The 19,398-nt window shown below is 37.7% G+C and overlaps 1 protein-coding gene across 1 annotated transcript in view; it reads right to left on the bottom strand.

The window, feature by feature from the left end:
• The window catches only part of LOC136854674 (fat-like cadherin-related tumor suppressor homolog), a 723,114-nt gene that overhangs the window by 703,021 nt on the left and 695 nt on the right, over positions 1-19,398 (bottom strand).

Here is a 19,398-nt window from a genome sequence, read left to right as displayed (position 1 = left end):
TACATGTAGCTTTAAAAGCCCCATGGATCTAAGAATATGTTTTACGCAATTTAAAGAATGAGTCTATCATTATTAGTGTAAAATGCAACAAGCACAAAGGAACTAAGTTGGACAGCTAGCTTTCACAGAATAACTTGGCCATGAGTGTGGAAGACAATGAGAGACTGGGTAGAATTTGATAAGATCAAAAATAACAATATACAATTAAGACTGAAATTAAAGGCAAAAGCAGTTTCAATTTAACCAAAGCTAATTCTGCAAATGTCCTTTTGTATATATAGCGTTGGGTACACACTCAAATGTATGCTTATATACACAGGATTATTGAAATTTAAGCAAAAGTCAGACAAATTCCTATCAACTTTGCGGAATTCCTGCAGGTATCACGACACAAAATTGATACGACTGTCTTGGTAACTTTTATAAAACCATAAAATTATGTTAATCGGAAGGACGTGATCAGAATGCATACAACAAAATCCGGAGGTAAATTCTTTAAATATTTCCCAAATCATAACCGACACAGAGGGGGACTACATCTGAAAAATAAGGTTTTCAAACAAAACTAAAAGCTTAACAAGCAATTCTTTTAAAATTCTCTCTCCGCGCGACGGAAGAATGATCATTATTTAGATTTCATGTGGAAAACAGAGTTAACAAGAGTGAAACGTGGGGTAATGACAGGGTACATACACATCTGTGATGTACAGGTATGACACAGGTATATACTCTCTCTCTCTCTCTCTCTCTCTCTCTCTCTCTCTCTCTCTCTCTCTCTCTCCTTCTTTACCAGGGCTCATGTACCATCGAACAGGGTTTCTTTTTTTTAATTGTTCACTTGAAATCGACTTACAAGTAATCCTCTCGTATATTTCCTGACCTGAGACCACAAGTCATGAGATGCCTGAGCTCAACAAACTTCCCACTAAAATTGATTTCTCTCCCTCGGAACGTCCACTTTAATGCCAGTTTATCGCAGCTCCCTTCTAGGGAGAAGATTTAAAGCCAACTTTTTTTCCTTTTCTTTTCTTTCCTTCAGGTGACTTTTTATTAAGAAATTAACCCCAAAATCAATCGCCATACATCTTTGTTCATTATAATAAGGCTAGGGTACATACTGAAAAAAAAAAAAAAGGCCGCGCACAACTTAACCATAAATGAGTCCTTCAAGAAATTTCTTTAACAAGAAATAATTGCAATTATAATGTTCTATCCCTATAATTCCAGATTAAACACCTCGACAAAAAACCTTCCCTATTAAGGCTTACAACAGCAAGAAAAAAGAAAATTAAAATGGCCAACCAACAAATGTACAAAGCTTAAGATTTATACCTACCTCAATACTGCCAGCGAAGACCTATACAAGCCCATACCTCACATCAAATTATTTGAGAGACGTGACATGTATAAATACGGTGAGTAATGACAGCAGATGATAAATGTTTATAAGAGCAGCAATGGCGTCCACTTAACGTGATATATAAAGAGAATATATATCTCATACGGCTGCCTGGCCGTCTTTTTCCCTACCCTACACAAGTACCAATAAATAAATGTGACCATTTCTCTCTCTCTCTCTCTCTCTCTCTCTCTCTCTCTCTCTCTCTCTCTCTCTCCTGAAAAAGATATTAGTCATGTTCCTTAGGAAGATTTCATCCGTTGTTAATCACAGTCCACAAGTGTTGTCTCCAGCTGCCATATTTTTCTTAACTCGGTCGCATCGCCTACTGGTGTCAGATTTAGCAGCGCGCAAATATACAGATCAGGCACACTGATCTGCAAATCCGAACTGCACAGTGACTGACTTTTACATGACTGTACTGAACATAAGGCTATATCATTACCATACTCAAGTGAACTGATAAATACATACCGACACATATATACATAGATTAAATGTGTATGTATGTGTGTAAGCAAGCTTGCGTGAGCACACATGTACAATTATTGTAGTTATAAAATACATACATACATACATATTTCAAATTAAAAGAGTGCTGAAGTACAAGAGAGAAAATTGGAGTAGTTGGGATGTCATGCAAAAGCGCCATAAGAACCGGAAATGGGTTTCTCCGTTTTGTGGACTTAAAGGAGGTACTCGGCTGAGCAAACTCAATGGTGATCATGCAGATCCTTGCAGAGATCAGTGCACACTAGATAGATAAAAAAAAAAGGCGGTTCCGAGTTTAGGCTGAAATCAGAAGGCAATTGTTCCAGAAGCATAAAAATGAGATCGACAGTGAAGTCCGGATGAAGAATGAGTTGGGGTTCTCATTTTTCCAAGTCTTTTTCATTGTGTGTGTGTGTGTGTGTGTGTGTGTGTGTGTGTGTGTGTGTGTGTGTGTGTGTGTGTGTGTGTGTGTGTGTGTGTGTGTGTAAAGGAAGACTGTTGAGAGACGCTGGAAAAATTAAAGAATGGTGAGATGCTTTGGGTATAGGCTAGCCTAATACATCAGAGAGGCTACCTGGGGATAGGAAACGTCAGATTTGTTAAATGGAAAGCTGTTCTGTTCGCCATATGGAATATACAGAATGATAAAACCAGATAGTTGGATCTTGAAACAAAAATTTGTGATAAACTAAAGGCCTTACAAGGTTACGTGAATGGTGTGAAAGGAATTAAATAACATTGTTGAAGGAAAACCTCTTGTAGAGAGAATATTGCGATTGAACTTGTGTACCGGAGGAAAATTATAGTTAGCAAAACTCCTGAAAGCAAAAAGGAAAGAACGGTAAACACAAGATCTTCAGCAGACACTTGGAATAGGTGTTGGAGCACAGCTCTACGTATTGGAGAAAGGCATCTCCTCGAACTCTGATAAAAAGGAAACCACAAATAATCAAGAGAACGCCAGAAATTACGGGAACAAGGAAGGGCGAAAAGAAACACCAAATGGAAAAAGTTATGAAGGTAAAATAATAATTACAAATCAAAACGAAAACCCATTACTTTTTCTGACGATATACAGTAAACCCCCCGCCCCTTGTACAATGATATGTAATCTCCATATATGAGCACTAAATATGATATAGGCTACAGTACATTCCCGGCCACTTCGATTTTCCCTTTTAATCTTATTCAATGCTCAAAGTAGTCAGTCACTCTAACTATACTCTATACATTCACTTAAGGCAACTATTTTCCCAAACGTTCATTAAACTAACAACTTACAGACAGGCTGATAGGTATATAAAGGACGAGAGACATATTCTATGACTTAGAGCAACACAAGGTATTACTGGCGATCAAAGGTAAAATAAAAATTACTTGTACAGCCTTTAAGTTATTTAAGGCAGTAGTTCAAATCATTAATTCCTTGTGCTATAAAAATAAATCTTAGTCTATGAAGGTAATCACTAAATTCTTATTATACCAGAATTTTTCATTGTCAAAATAAAATTATAATCTGTATCTACCGCACTGCATTCTCCTCAAGTGCAGCAACAAAGGAAAATTAAAGCCGGGAAGATGGACTAATTAAAGACCTCAGAAGCAATATACAGAGCTTACAAAGCAAACTGTCTAAACAGTCAATCGAGTTCTTGGCAAATCCATAAAATATAAGACCGTGAGTAACAGAAACCGAAAATAGAAAACGGGATGTGGCGCGCGCGAAAGAGGCGGGGCAGGAGAGAGACTTGACAGGTCGGAGCATACAAGCAGCACTTCTCTATAGTATAAACAATAGCCAACCTTACGGGGCTGCACTACTAGAAGCGATCTAATAATACACATAGGTGGCGCCCACAGCAGCCCTCGTCTGCAGAGTGCCAACTGCAACTAGGTTAGGCTAGACATCGCGCTTTGGCATCCATCGGAGAAGCATCTTCACTGTTTGTTACCAAGGAAAACGGAAGAGTGAAGAGACGTCCTCCAAAAACAGATGGGGAAAGAAAAGAGTAGGGGAACACTACAGCAACGAACAGGAGAGGAAGCAGAGAGTGTAACGAGGGGCAGGTGAAACAAAGAAGGGAAGGGATGAGACGACACAGTACAACTTATGGTGTAGTAACCAACCTCCAATAACCAATTTGGGAATGCCGAAAAGCACGGCGAGAGACAAAAAATCTAGCCTTTACTTTCGCGGATGGAAAGTAAAAGTACAGTTCAAGAAAGGAAAAGAAAGCTAATATAAATACATACAAACTAACATATATAATATATATATAATATATTACACACATATATATATACCTATATATGAATTTTTATCACATCACCATGACATTTTATATACAAACATTAAGCTGCAAATGTCGTTTAATATCCATTCAACGTTACTTCGGGAATACCACCGAAGGGGAATTATAAGTGATATATGACTTAGTGCCTAAGTGACTCGAACACCCGACAATACCCATTAACGGGTTCCAGTCGTGTGTGTGTGTATGTCTCTGTATGGGTGTGTGAACACAGGTTACTCAACATGATTATTTTTGTTGTACAAGCAATATACATGATGTAGTTTAACCTGGAGCGAAATAAGCGCACGTTACTAAACGCAATAAATAAGAATTATGGCGGAGGGACGTCTGGTTAAATGACCACCTAACTACCCCCTAAAAAACGCCATATTGCCGTGACTCTCCATAAACTTCAGCTCAAAAAATGCTTAGAGGTTTTAATTAGCATTACCAGGGCAACGGCTAATAAAGCTCTCGATGGGCAACAATGACAAAAATGTGGTGGAAAAACGCCTCGTAAGCCTACATTTTTGAGGGGCAGCCAAAGACTATCTTTACATCACATAGATGTCCTCACACGCAGGTAAGTTCACGCATACACACTACTACACTCTCACACGGAAGACTTGCCTTGATCTACAGCTCAACTCTCGGTGCCTTAGGGCTACCGACTGTAGATGAAACTTTAAAGATCACTATATTCTTTGGTTATAATGGTCTTATAAAGACTTACTTCTATACTATTAATACTACATAGGCAAAAAGAGTAAATAAACAATCTAATCAGAGAATAAAAACAAACAATATTGACAACAATCCTTAGCAACACACAAACACGCATGCATATATACATACGTACATACATAGGTACATATGTGTGTGTGGGGCGCTCATCAACATAATATTACATTTACAACACAAATGCTGTATATGCTACATAAGAATACATGTCAACGAAAAAGGAGTAGGGTACCTGCAGAACTCTGCCTTGCAAAACAGGGAAAAATTGCAATAAACACTGCCATAAAGCCTGACGGGGCCATAACTTCTCTAAAGCTCCTGTGAAAAAAGAATCGCAATAATGCAACGAAAACATAAACCCAAAAGCTGTGATTTCCTTTTTGAGTAACGTTTGTTTCTCTCTCTCTCTCTCTCTCTCTCTCTCTCTCTCTCTCTCTCTCTCTCTCTCTCTCTCTCTCTCTCGTTCCTTTTAATAAATGCAAAAGCTGCCTGTCCGTTCCTACCAACAACAGGTTCCTTCTGTTTCTTCACAGTACAATACGGTTAAACCAAGCGATGGTTTGGACAACATGCAAAATCTAGTTAGCTACCTGACACATAAAACGACAGCAGTTCAATCGTGAGAATATTACATGCAAGAAATTGATGGAAACTAAAAAAAAAAAAAAAAGGCTACTTCCAGAAAAATCAATAAAAAAATCAATTAATAAAATATCCAGTTTTTTCCCAGAATAGTTATATAGGCTATTCGCTAAAGTAAAACAAAAGATTGTGTTTCCGTAACGTTATAAATAAAACCAACAGTTTATCTTTTATAGTTTTTATGATACCTAAACGGGTTACACCTTTGTTCAAAGTAAATAAACATGATATGAATTGCACTGCAATACAAGTCCCCTAACGGCACATAGCCGGAAATAAACATGCAACATTATATATGGCACTGCAATACTGGCTGCAACTGTTTCCCAAGTTATGCACAGCCGTAATTCTCTCTCTCTCTCTCTCTCTCTCTCTCTCTCTCTCTCTCTCTCTCTCTCTCTCTCTCTCTCTCATACACACACAGACATGTAGCTAATTTACCAATTTCAGAATTTTCTAAAGCTTTTTTTTTAGACATATACACAAACTCAAACACATAGTTATATGTACATATATACACATACACACCACAAACACACACACACACCACACATAATATTATATATATATATATATATATATATATATATATATATATATATATATAAATATATATATATATATATGTAGAGAAGAGGCCTAATGGGAGACAGCCTACCTATGTCATAGGAAACCAGAAAATGTAAACGGAAATTCAATTTTGTACAAAAGAATAATGGACAAGACATACCAACTAACACAAGAAATCAATACGCCGTAGACAGTCCCAAGTAAAACCGCCGTGACCAGCAGATCAAAATACTCCTCTTAAGCCAGAGGCGATGAAAAACGAGTATGACAATGCTCTCTTAACCCTTGTACATTCGTGAAATGACTGGGGGATTTCCAACACAGAAATACCAAACGCGGGTCTATCTAACACATCCCCTGTGATCCCATTCCTTCTGTATCTGGCAAGCCCATGGGCCTACGCTACAGCTCCTCGTAAAGTAAATCCTGGTAGGGTTGTGACGCCAAAAAAGTTACGGTGGCATTTGGACATCATCATCATCGCCCCATGTTGCGAAGAACCATATATTTACGCTTAACTGAGGTTAATTTCATGTCTACTCAGTGGGAAGTAGCGGAATAAAGTTCATGTTAGGATTACTTTAATCTAGAAACATAATCATTATCGGTAAAAATAACGATAAAATAATGTCCCCTGAAAAATAAAAGTAAATAAATGCACACATAATATATATATATATATATATATATATATATATATATATATATATATATATATATATATATATATATATATATATATATATATATATATATTATATACATATGTACATGCATACGCCTTATTATCTAAAAGAGTTGGCTTCAATGACTTCTGAAGTTCCGGTTCTGAAGAAGTCTTTGATGGCAGTCCTTACTATGTTTTTCACCTTAGATAAGACAAACCACAAATGACTAACCATTTGAAACCTAATTCATTGATGTTCGAAGAATTTTTGAGTTTCGAAAAGTGCCCAAGTCGTTTACCTTGATGGCTCACGGACCTCTCGCTGGTAAAGACTTATACCACTAATATGTGTGTGTGTGTGTTTGTGTGTGTGTGTGTAAATGTCTACGCTTTTTTCCTCTTTAGAGAGGGGAGCGACAAATGGGGATTATGATTCTGTGTGTGTGTATATAGATAGATAGATAGATATAGATATACACACACACATATATATATATATGACATATTAAAATGTGTCAGTGTAAATGGCAAACTGAACTTAGACTATCAAAGTAAATACTACGTCCACCACCGACACGTGCAGGCACATATCTTAATATCATCAGATGTCCACAAAAAAATTTTATTACCATGAACCATTACTTAAGGCATGAATTTCGTGTGTGTGTGTGTGTATATATATATATATATATATATATATATATATATATATATATATATATATACATATATATATATATATATATATATATATATATATATATATATATATATATATACATATGTGACATATTAAAATGAGTCAGTGTAAATGGTAAACTGAAATTTAGACTACCAAAGTGAATATTACGTCCACCACCGACACGTGCAGGCACATAACTTAATATCATCAGATAACCACAAAAAAGTTTTATTACCATGAACCATTACTTAAGGCATGAAATTCGTATTTACTTCAACAGACCACTTCGAAGCAAAAATAAGCACGCTTCGATATTCCAGAAATACCCCATGACTTCATTCTCCACGGTCACCTGATCAAGGTGACGAGACGCGGTGCAGCTTTTGCTCTCCCAACGCTCGTCTGCTTGGAAGAGAGGGAAGAAGTCTGCTGTTGAAAAACTGCTAGAGAAAACCAGGAACAGGTTGTGGTAAAGTTGCCAAACGTTGTGCGTTCACTCCACCGCCCCCCCCCCTCTCTCTCTCTCTCTCTCTCTCTCTCTCTCTCTCTCTCTCTCTCTCTCTCTCTCTCTCTCTCTCTTAGCACCTTGCAATTTGTTAGGATCCCAAGCTATGTCCCGAGACATTTTTTTTTTCACTGCCAATTAGGTAGTGAAGTTTACCACAGAATTTTCCATCTAAATCAGGTAAAGTTCTACAAGATGTGGTGTCTTCCCTTGTCAAAAAGAAAAATAAGAGTATTTCCCCTCGTATCTGCAGAAAACTGGCAGCAATTCAGTCCGCCCGGCATAGCAAGACCCCTTCAATTCCTTCCGAAGAGCGGGAAGGTAAAATTAGCATCGCCTGAAAAGAATTACAAAGGAAGTTTAAATGTAAAGCTAATCTCATTATCTATTTCAAACTGTAGACATATATATATATATATATATATATATATATATATATATATATATATATATATATATATATATATATATATATTAGCCTAAATGTACTTTTAATAAAAAACAAGATATAATTCGTGGAAAAGTGGTAAAAGAAATAAATATGGAAGGACAGAAGTAGGGTACGCATAGAAGACAACATCTGAACAAGAAAACGAAAGAACAAAGTAAGGAAACCATTAATCCAATAAAATACAAGAAATACCATAAAAGATACAAAGTGACAAGAAACAAGAAGAATCTCAATATACAAAAGTAGAAAAAACAAGACTTCCAAAGCAAACCATACGACTACACGCAGTATTCACGGTGATTTTCACATACCAACTACCAGTACAGATAACAGATCATGTGCGCCCCTCCTAGGAGACAGATATCGCGCGTCCTTATTATAAATAAAGGAGAAAAATAAATATACGGTGACAGTGACAGCGATTATCCGCCGCGGATCAAGACAGTGATATATGGAGAAGTATAGATGTACCTCATGGCAACTGTAAGTGCCCAAGAGGTCGAGGAGGAGGAGGAGGAGAAGGAGGAAGTATCTCTGTGACTTGGAGACATACGAATATTGGAAGGAGACGGGAGAAGACGACTTAGAAAAGAAAAGCTGGACTTAAAAAGTAGTACAGAACGGGAGAATAAATATCTTACGAATACTACCAATACGATGTGGTGTGACTGTCTCGACGAGGCCTTCCTGTTTTTAATTATATGATGGTATACACAATGACAGAGTACTGATCGCCCATGTCTTATTGTTCTCTCTCTCTCTCTCTCTCTCTCTCTCTCTCTCAGAGTTGCTGCGATTTACATCGGTCGAATAACAAGAAGGTACCCTATTAACCGCTAAGTCAACAGAGGCATACTAGAATTTAAAACGAAGCGAGCCATACAGTTCTGATTCTCGCCAGACTACGGGACTGAACTCTGGTACCTTGGTTGGAAGAGTCGTCCGTAGTACCACTGCGGAAACGAGAAAGGAAGGAGAGATGAAGAGGCGCTTAAAGCTCTCAAAACATCCATTTTCTACTATCAGCTAAGTATGTTATCACAGCATTACACACAAAACGTCAGACCGGTCATATCACGTAAAGATACGTTCAAGACATTTTTCGCCACAATTCAGACTTACAACAACGGCGGTAATACGAAACTCCATAATATGACATGAAGGGCGGATCTCTTCAGGTTTCCCTGCAAGCCAATGTTGACGTAGGGAGGCCTAAGGCTGACATCTTACGCCTCTCTAACCGGATTAGAAGCGAAATACGAGAGCTTTTGGTCATACTTCGGACTCCCTACTCGGCCCTTTCAAGATTCCGCCTCCCACCACTGCAGAGGAAAGGCCGGAGGTCATTACTGCTTTCATGTAAGAAAAATATATTTTTCTTTTCGCTTTTTGTCTCAAATGTTTTATCTGATATAACCATCCATCCACATACACTGGACTCTGTAAGAGTTCAACCGACAAATCTAATAATTATTAATAAAGACCACATTTTAAAAAATCTACAGATCTTTAAGTGAAATTAGTATACAAAATTAAACCGTGTACAAAAGAGGCATTACATAATTCACCCCCGGAACCTAATACCAACAAGGCTGAGCACTGCATTTGTCATATAAGAAATGCTAGCTCTGGTGTAAACAATGTCAAGCAATAACCACAATGGTATCACAACACAATGGTCACCCTTCAAAAGGTCATGGCAATCTTATATAGGCTAATCAATTATGTATGTAAATATGTATTATGAATTTTGTTAGAACAATCAGCGGTGATTGTCTCTTTCAGTCTCTTTTAACTCAAAGAAGGCTCTATTTGTTGTTCACATAGACTGACAGCTACCATCTTCAACTGCAATTCGGACATCCTAACAAATGGAGTGACATTCGCTCCGATCTTGCACCTTCCGGACATCCCCTCCAATAATTTCTCGATTCATCTTCAAAATTCATTTTCAGTACTCTTAACAAAGGCAACGACCACCCAACACGATGCGTTAATGTAGCCACTCTTTAGCCAAATCTTTACCAAGCCTACTGCTCACGTAACTTACAGCTATTTCCTCCCCTTCGGAACGTTTTGGCATCCATTCAACATCTATAACACTCTGACTCCAAGATTAATTCATAAAATCCCTTACTATTTCACCTACAAGTGTGATGCATTTCACGGGACCCATGGCCATGACAGGAATCGATTCCTTGGTTACCGTCACTTCATCCAAGGGCCTAATAAGCATCAATTCCATCCACAAACACGATAGTTCTTACTCTGTCCTCTGGCATGATGGTCATCGATTCCATTCACGAGCATGACAATTATTACACAATCCACAAGCATGAAAAACACTACTTCATCCACAAACATAATAAACATCACTTTACCAGGAGGACTGATAAGCATCAACTCCTTCTATAAGCATCATTCCATTAACGTACATAAGAATCGTTCCGATTACAGGCATTATATGCATCAAAGTGAGAGCGCTTAAAACTCACTGCTTCGGCGGCAGTCCAGAAAAATATGAATAAATAAACACGGTAGGCTTAACAATATTTAACCTATATTTTTATTTCCCGATCTAACCCGCTTCTTTCGTCAGTCCATACAGAGACAGACACACGAGTAGTATTAATCCAGGACATGTATTATATGGAAATTAAAAAATACATAAGTGCATGGAGAAAAATTATCTTCAGCAATTTCCAAACTAAAACAGTCGACAAAGCAAGGACAACATATTGGAAAAAAAAAAATTTTTTTTATTTCTATCTTCAATATGTAGCATTTGAAAACTATGGCCTAGGTTGTAAGATTAATATTAGCGATGAAGGAAATTAGTACCGGAGGCGTGCAATCAATTTAGCATGACAGGAGTAACACTGTACACGAGCGCAAGCGTGCACTCAGGTAAACAAAACAAAACAAAACCAAAAATTATATATATATACCATATACATTATATATTATATAGTATGTATAGAGCATCTCTTACAAGGGAAAAAAAGACATCCATGCTTTCAATGCTGAATTACAACTGAAACCCCAGGACAAGAATTTTCCACAACATTGTCTTGACAGAGGCAGCTTGGCAGCAGTGATGAGCACCCTACACAAACTGGACCATTTACCTTTATTTTAAACTAACTCTTAATTAAGCTTCCTGGATACTAAGACACTTAGTTTCCAAACGTGGTCCAGTGGTCTCAGACTCGCATCACGAGCTAGAGTTTCGAAAGCGATTTCGGATGGGGAAAATGCAAATTAGACAATACTGACCCTAACAGTGAATTATGCAAAGGGTAGTTATTTGGATGAGTTGAAGCACAACCAGGCTGCAAAAAGCCATGGTGGTAGTAACCGTATTAAAAAATACTTGCTGAAAAAAAAACGTAGCTAACACCTGGAAAAACCCCTCTAAGGAGGCATGGCGTGCGGTGAAATATAAATATATATGTATGTGTACATTTATTTTGCATTTTATCAAAGTTTCTCATCAAACGTGTATCCATATTTACTGTTATTTGTTTACCTATTTTTTTCTTCATGGCATTAAGCCAAAATATTTACAAACGAGCACCTTGACGACAGACACTTTTGCGACCTTTACTGCAAGAATTTCTCTCTCTGAAAACCATCCGGCGGAAAAACACGCAGCGGACGCACCAAAGCGAAAATAAATAGAAAATAAATCGTCGGGATTACAACGACACCATGCCAATTACTCAAGATGAATCTGACACATTTCCAAACTGCACTAAAATGGAAAGACATATCCAACTGAATTAAAAGTCCAAGTCGGGAAAAAGTGAAGGGGTCAGCAGCGCAACAGAGAAAGGATATTACCGGACGGGAAAAAAAGGGGGAATGAAACGAGGAAGGAGAGAAATGGGAGAAAAGTTGGTGTTGGAGGCGGAGGAGGTGTTGGTGAGAGGAGGCCAACGAGGTTATAAAAAGAGAGAAGAGGAAGAAGTGGTTCATTTTGTGAAGATGGTGGGTTTTGTAGTGGTTCCTGTGAGTGGTATTAAAAGTGGCAAGGTTAATGATATTGGTGGGCCGAATGGCCTGCGTGATTATGACCCCTAATAACTATCCCGCAAACATCAGGGATTCACCGCACTGAGCAAGAGGTGTGCTTTCTGTAAATAAGTAGGGTTTGCACTTAAAACTTGACCTGTTCCAGCAAGCAAGCTATATACTCAAAGCTAGTAATTACCATTACCGAGCATTTCTTCATATGAAAAAACAAAATGCATACATACAGGTTCATTAACAAATATAAACCTGAAAATATGGAGCTTTGAAACATTTTATACATACCTCTGCATGCATATCTACACAAACAGCCTAAGGAAAATATCAAGAATGATCATACTTTGACGAGAACTATTAGGCTATCCATTATCAAAAACAAGTTATTTTGTGATTTACATATTCCATATGCTATTCATATGCAACTGATCGTAAACGGAGGGCAACAAAACCGCCAAATCACTCAGACACGCAAAGTAATATTAACTAACTTACGTTCTCATCGTAATCAAGGTAAAACACCACTACCATCTGAATTTAAGAGGTTGATCCAAAAAGTGAAACAGATGTTACGTCAAATGCACCATTATCATGGCAACAAGCCTGAGAAAACAAGAAGTGCTCAAGAAAGATTGGCTTATGATAAATCATCTTCGTTTTCAGCAGAAAAATAAATACACTCGACCAAAACAACAGCCAACATTTAAAAATGGAAAGCTTGTAAAAAGTTTGAGATTCATTGTTGCCCTTCATCAGGCAGTGCTACGCTAACAAGCTTTAAAACGCCCTGTCAACTATCAACGACAAAATGACAAAACGCTACCATGACAGATAACAGTGTCCGGCTAACAGGTAACGAATCCCATTCCCCTGGTTTGATTAGAGAGGAAGTCCCAATTTATTTCACTTCCTCGGAGGTGACATCGCTTGATGAAGGCCAGTCTGGTTCCTTCTAACGAACGGCTCATTAGTTTCATCTGCGCTCTTACAGCCACAGCTGTATCGAATTCAATTTCACATTTGAAGATTTCCCAAATCGAGGTATCATATTTACAATTACACACGAGCCCTCTACGGGGAAAAAACCAGCACTAGTCAAGTAAGAATGCTTTTGGTTACTCGTTAAAACTTTTCTTATACTGTTCTACTACAGTAATTATAAATTAATAGACTTCTTCAAGTCACTTTGCTCCAGTCATATTAAAAACCGATACTAATGTAGTCTAAGGAAAGAAATAGCACTTTTAACAACTTCACACAACGTTTTGTGACCCATGAATTCTCATTTCACACTAAAAGAATGCAAAGACTCAAAATATGGCTGAGGATAGTTTTAAGACAGATTATAGGACTGGGCAAGTTCCAAACTACAAAATTTGCTACAATGAGACCATACTTTTAAAATCTAAATTAACTGACCTTGGGATTATCAATCCAAGTTCTTCCAAGAGAATCAAAACTGAAGTAGGCTAAACATCTAATGTAAGACGCTCATGTAGCCTAACAAGTTTCTCAGCGAAAAAAATATGCTGCACTGCAAATGCTTTGACAGTCGACAGTCAAGAACTTTCCCTTAGGAATTCAAGCTTGCACAATCAAGGAAGAAAGTGAGAAGGGGCACATTAGTTATCTTCGAAATTTCTAATGTCGAAAGGTTAACGTTCTGTTTACTTGACGGTAGCCTAAATCATTTTAGATTTGATGCACAAACAACTAAGGTGTGCATACTTAATATTAAGTCAGTTCTACCAGAGCTTTAAAGCACCTCATGCAAATGTTTCAGCACAATTCTCTCACTTTCCGCCAGCAATGAAACTGAAATAATGAAACCACATTTATAAAACAAATCCACCACTTAAATACTATACCAAAAAAGAGAGAATTTAGAAAGCCGATTACTGGGAGCATTTAAACGACGTGCTTAAGCACAATTTCAAATGTCACGTCACGCTAGGAAGATAAAATGATATGTATTAATACTGTTCGGAAATTATCATTACAAAAGATTCAAGCGACCGGATTACAAAAATGAGTCACATTTAACCAGAATAAAAAAAAAATTTTGCTCAAGAAGATCGTGTCACTTAACTCTCATTTAGGATAAACCTCATACAACCTACCCAACTGACGTAATGGGGCATCAACAACATCGGTAGTGCTACATCGTCCATATTCTTCACTCAAATCATGAACTCAGTAGCTTTCTCAACGTCCCTCGGTCTCATGCCACTGGTATGGATCATCTTCCCATGAGGTAAATTACGCGTCGCCCTTAAATCTCATAGTCAGCCGGTTGGCCTACGTTCCATAACCTGATCTCTCTCTCTCTCTCTCTCTCTCTCTCTCTCTCTCTCTCTCTCTCTCTCAGAATATTCGAGATTTAGTATATAATGTAATTCGAATGGTGGAATCAGAAATCAAATTGGCTATACTTCCCAAGATTCTCGTTTAAATAACAGCCGAAATAAGGAGAATTCTTAATTACCTGGGCAACGTCCAGCTCACCCCAGCGCCAGAAGAAACGCTCACCCCAGCGTCAAAAGAAACGCTCACACCAGCGCCAGAAGAAACACTGCCATAAAAGCTAATGCAAACAGCACGTAACACTAAGCCTAATGCCCTCTCATCAACGATGAACTAATATATATATCCAAGCTTTACAAACGAGAAATTCGGGGTCATATAATCCCAAAATGACGACCAAAAGTTAAAGGAATAAAAGTCCGTCCTAAAGATAAAGCAAGAGAATACGTATACTGGAAGACAAAAGAAATTATCGTCTTCCCAAAAGACCAAAAACCCGTGAAAAAGTGGTGGAGCGATGACGAAAAAATTGCCAAGGGTAGGGGTGGGAAGGTAGGGAGTCATGACACTGGTTAATAAGGGTCACGTCACGCTAAACGCACATTTTGGGCTCATGTGACTGCAGTAACGATGGCAAAAACACATTAATAACCTCATTATCGCATTACACACTAGCTATGGGAGTTGGAGAATGCTCTTGCCTTCGTGTGTATATTATTATTATAAAGCTCATTGTGACTCGGAAAGAACTTGACGATCACGACGCTTAAGACCTTGAGCTGTTCACTCACCCACAGGAGGAGCGCAACTGGTCATTACAACACCTGGCACGTCAGCTACAAATTCCAAATATTTATCAGTGGGCACTTGCCATTTCAACACTCACGGCAAATGCGTACTTATATGTTTTGGCAATTTACGTATGATAAAATATCCATATGCATTCTGGACAAGGATAAGAATGAAAAAAAAAAAAAAAAAACTACTACTAAAATCCTTCCGTACACAGGAAACCTCATCATAACTTGTGGGTTAGGAAAATGGTTATGAGGACACGAAAAGGTGAGTTAACTTAAACATTTTCAATATAGGGAATGTTTTAAACCAAAATCTCATCCAGGAAAACTCTTGCTTCGCATATTGAATGTTTAATAAGGAAAACAATTAAGACTTTATTACATAGGCTACACCAGCAATACGGGTAAAAAACCAAACACGCGTACAACAAAATACTTCGAAGTCAAACTATATATATATATATATATATATATATATATATATATATATATATATATATATATATATATGATATATATATAAGCGTCTGTGTTTGCACTACTCATAAACCTCGAATATTGATTCCTGAGACTTGACCACTTGGTCATCTCACCTTCAACAAACGTTTTCAGTAAAGAGCACACTCCCGCCAAGACCACAACAGTGAATATATAAATACACATAAATGACTGCATGCTAACTGTTATTATTGAATTTGGTCACAAATCTACGGCGCAGCTTCGACGGGTTTGTATTATTCTGAAAGCTAAAACAAATAACAATGGGCAAGAACACTTCCATGGCGAATTTCTCTTCATCTATAACCAGCAGAAACTGATCATCTGGAAGGGGTCAACCAGTGAATGTTTTCGTCCACGTTCTACAAGTCCTGTTCACTCTTTTCTAATCGCATCGTGCTAACATTTACACATACAGGTGAAAACAACACTTTCAATTCTTTACCAAAGATAACTGACTGATTATGGGTTCATTAAACATTAAAACATGCCGTACCTGAAAGAAAGAACCCTTCAGGCAACTTTGCTGAGAAATGAAGGCTGATGGGAAGTGATTTGGTGGTAATTTTTGTCTTTTACAGCACAGCCTTTCTGTATGATATCTACGTAACCTTCCAACGTTCATAAAAAGATTTTTGTTCAGATGACTGATGATATTTTTCCTTTTATAATGTGTTAAACTGTGCAACATATGCACAAACACACAATATAACATCATAATGTGTACCCACTGTCTGCCAAACCTAATGTTCTACTTAATGGTCAAGTGCCTCAGTCAAATAAATGGGTTGATTAAAATATTGATCCGATTTTCCATAAGGCAACACAGACTATAATAATATAAATCTAACCAATTTCACGAACAATCGGTTCATCGTCCAATTAAAAATGAACAAATAAAAATAGATATAACGTCGCTGTTTGATGTCCATGTTTGTTACCAAATCTAGTGATCTCCAGCGGACTGAGAAACATTTTTTCAAACTAATTTAGAACAGGGAATCTACACTTATTGCACGCTGCAAAGGATGGCTGTGGGATTATGCGCGTTCATTACTCATCTTTAAATTCCTATAAAATGTTGAAATCCTTTTTGTCCGATGAAACACAATGGCATTAGGCTATACTCAATGCCAATATCCTACTACCCTAATAATAGCCTATATCTTTAAACTTGAATTTGTAGTTTCTGTATGCTATACATACGCGACATTTTCAGATTTTGTACGTCTGAGTCACAAGTGATTGTGGATGTAACTCTTAATAGTGACGGCACTTCTTTCCTTTTTTTTTTTTTTTTACAGCAAAGTACGATTTACACAAGTTCAATAAGCCGATATGGGCGAATACAAAATATAATGAACTTAAAATTGCCTTAGAGACTAGTGGTGCTACTAATAAACTGTTTTATGAATTATACAGTAACAACAGTTATAAAAATTCCCTCCTTAAGTTATAACTGCGACAAATGATAAAAGCCAAGCGCCGACAAATTATCAGACAAGATGGCCTGACAATTTCCCAAGAAATTTATTACAATAAATGACTCAATGAGGGCAGCCTGTGTGCCGCACAGCAGCGAAAGTTTTGAATCCTGCTGAAAGTGCCCTCTGGAAGTCATGGAGGATCTAGAGCGTGCAGCCCATCGGCGAGTATCAATGATTTAGTAGAATTAATAGGATTTTGCCCTGGATGAGTGACCTGCCAATACTCAAGAGGGCATTACTGACCTACAGCTGAACGTTTCAACAATAGGGAGCGTTAAGGTTGCCTAGGCCTAAAATAAACGATGCAGAATATAATGCTCACGCCATACCTCCAAAGCAATGTCAGCCCTTTAAACCCAAGGTACCTTTTATATGCTAAGGCTAGATCTTTAAAAAGTGCCAAAAAAAAACTGAGGGCATCGAAAAGAAATGGGCGTCACACTTTCAAAAACAGGCACGTCAAGGAAGAGTCAAATATTCAAGAAAACTCTATATGAAAACCGACCAATAAAACGAACCAACTTGAATGACAGTCTCTAAATAAGTCATGATGTTGAATGAGTTTTTCAATCGGAAGGCTGACTGTATGGGAAACTATCAAATGTGAGAAAGTGGACGGAGTGAGATTTGTGGCTAATACTGCTAGTATAAGAGGACGCTTGTGCTTGTAAGACTATTTTGAGTTCACGTGGCGACGAAGCTACTTGATTGGTATTCAGTATCTTTATTGAATATAAAAAATGATGTAAACAACAAAAAAATAACAGGAATAAGAGTACCCAAGCAAAACTAGATGAACATTCAAACGCGCAAACTGGATTCAGACGAATAATTGGAATGAAAGGCGTCAAAGTTCTCTCTTCAACTTGCTTAAAAGGTCGGTTACTGTCTGTCAACACTATTCTGCGTTGGCCTAAATTCGTTGCAAAGGCCCCCACTTCGCATTCTATACAACACCACACCTAAGGGTCCTCCACAAATTAACGGTGAACGGTATAGCATCCGCTAACCTGATGTTCACTACCTTGTGGTAAGGAATATGTTAATTCTGAGTAAATGCGCCCTGATGTTCACAGCAACATCACCTGAGCGAGGCGCAGGTATCCTGTGTTGGCTTTGGTAAAGAAATACATTCTTCGAGAATACCAATAAAAATTGTACTATTGGAAACGGTTAACGTACCTAGAAACCAAACATTTCGCTGGAGCTTCTTTGTCATAACTAACCATATTGTATCCAGCTAGTTTCGCTGCACACTAACTAACCTACACTATGAGCTATGCAGGCTTCCACAAAGTTTTTTGCTGCAAAGTTGATGCATGACAAGAAGTAGAACAAAAAGACACTCCTGACACATCGAACATATACTACATATTTTGTTTCATGAACTTCAGTCAGTTTCAAACGCCATCGTTCATAATGAAGTCTAAAAAAAAAAAAAGTTACAAAATTACCTTTCTACTCAAGTCCAAATCACTGGTCTTGAATAAACTTTAAATATACTATGAAGTCACAACAACAATGACAAAGACGCCTCACGAAAATCATTGAGCAAAATAAAAGGGATAAAGAGCAAGTCAAATATCAGTCAAAGGACAACAACAAAATTATCTTGAGCAGCAACCAAAATAGGCTGATGGATAGCAGCAACATGCGAGCACCTTCCGCCTCCAGAAATGTTATGACACCTGGAAACGTACTCCCAAAAATATGTCAAGCACATGGTCCGAGCCTTGCATCGATTTTTAAACACAACATTACTGGAAGGTACATTACTAATAAGTGCTGTGTAAGGCAGCCCTTTCACGCTTACAAGATTCTGTTGGGAAGGATGTTTCAA

Source organism: Macrobrachium rosenbergii, chromosome 29, assembly GCF_040412425.1.
Source record: "Macrobrachium rosenbergii isolate ZJJX-2024 chromosome 29, ASM4041242v1, whole genome shotgun sequence".
Lineage (NCBI taxonomy): Eukaryota > Metazoa > Arthropoda > Malacostraca > Decapoda > Palaemonidae > Macrobrachium > Macrobrachium rosenbergii.
This window is presented reverse-complemented; position numbering and strand designations above follow the sequence as displayed.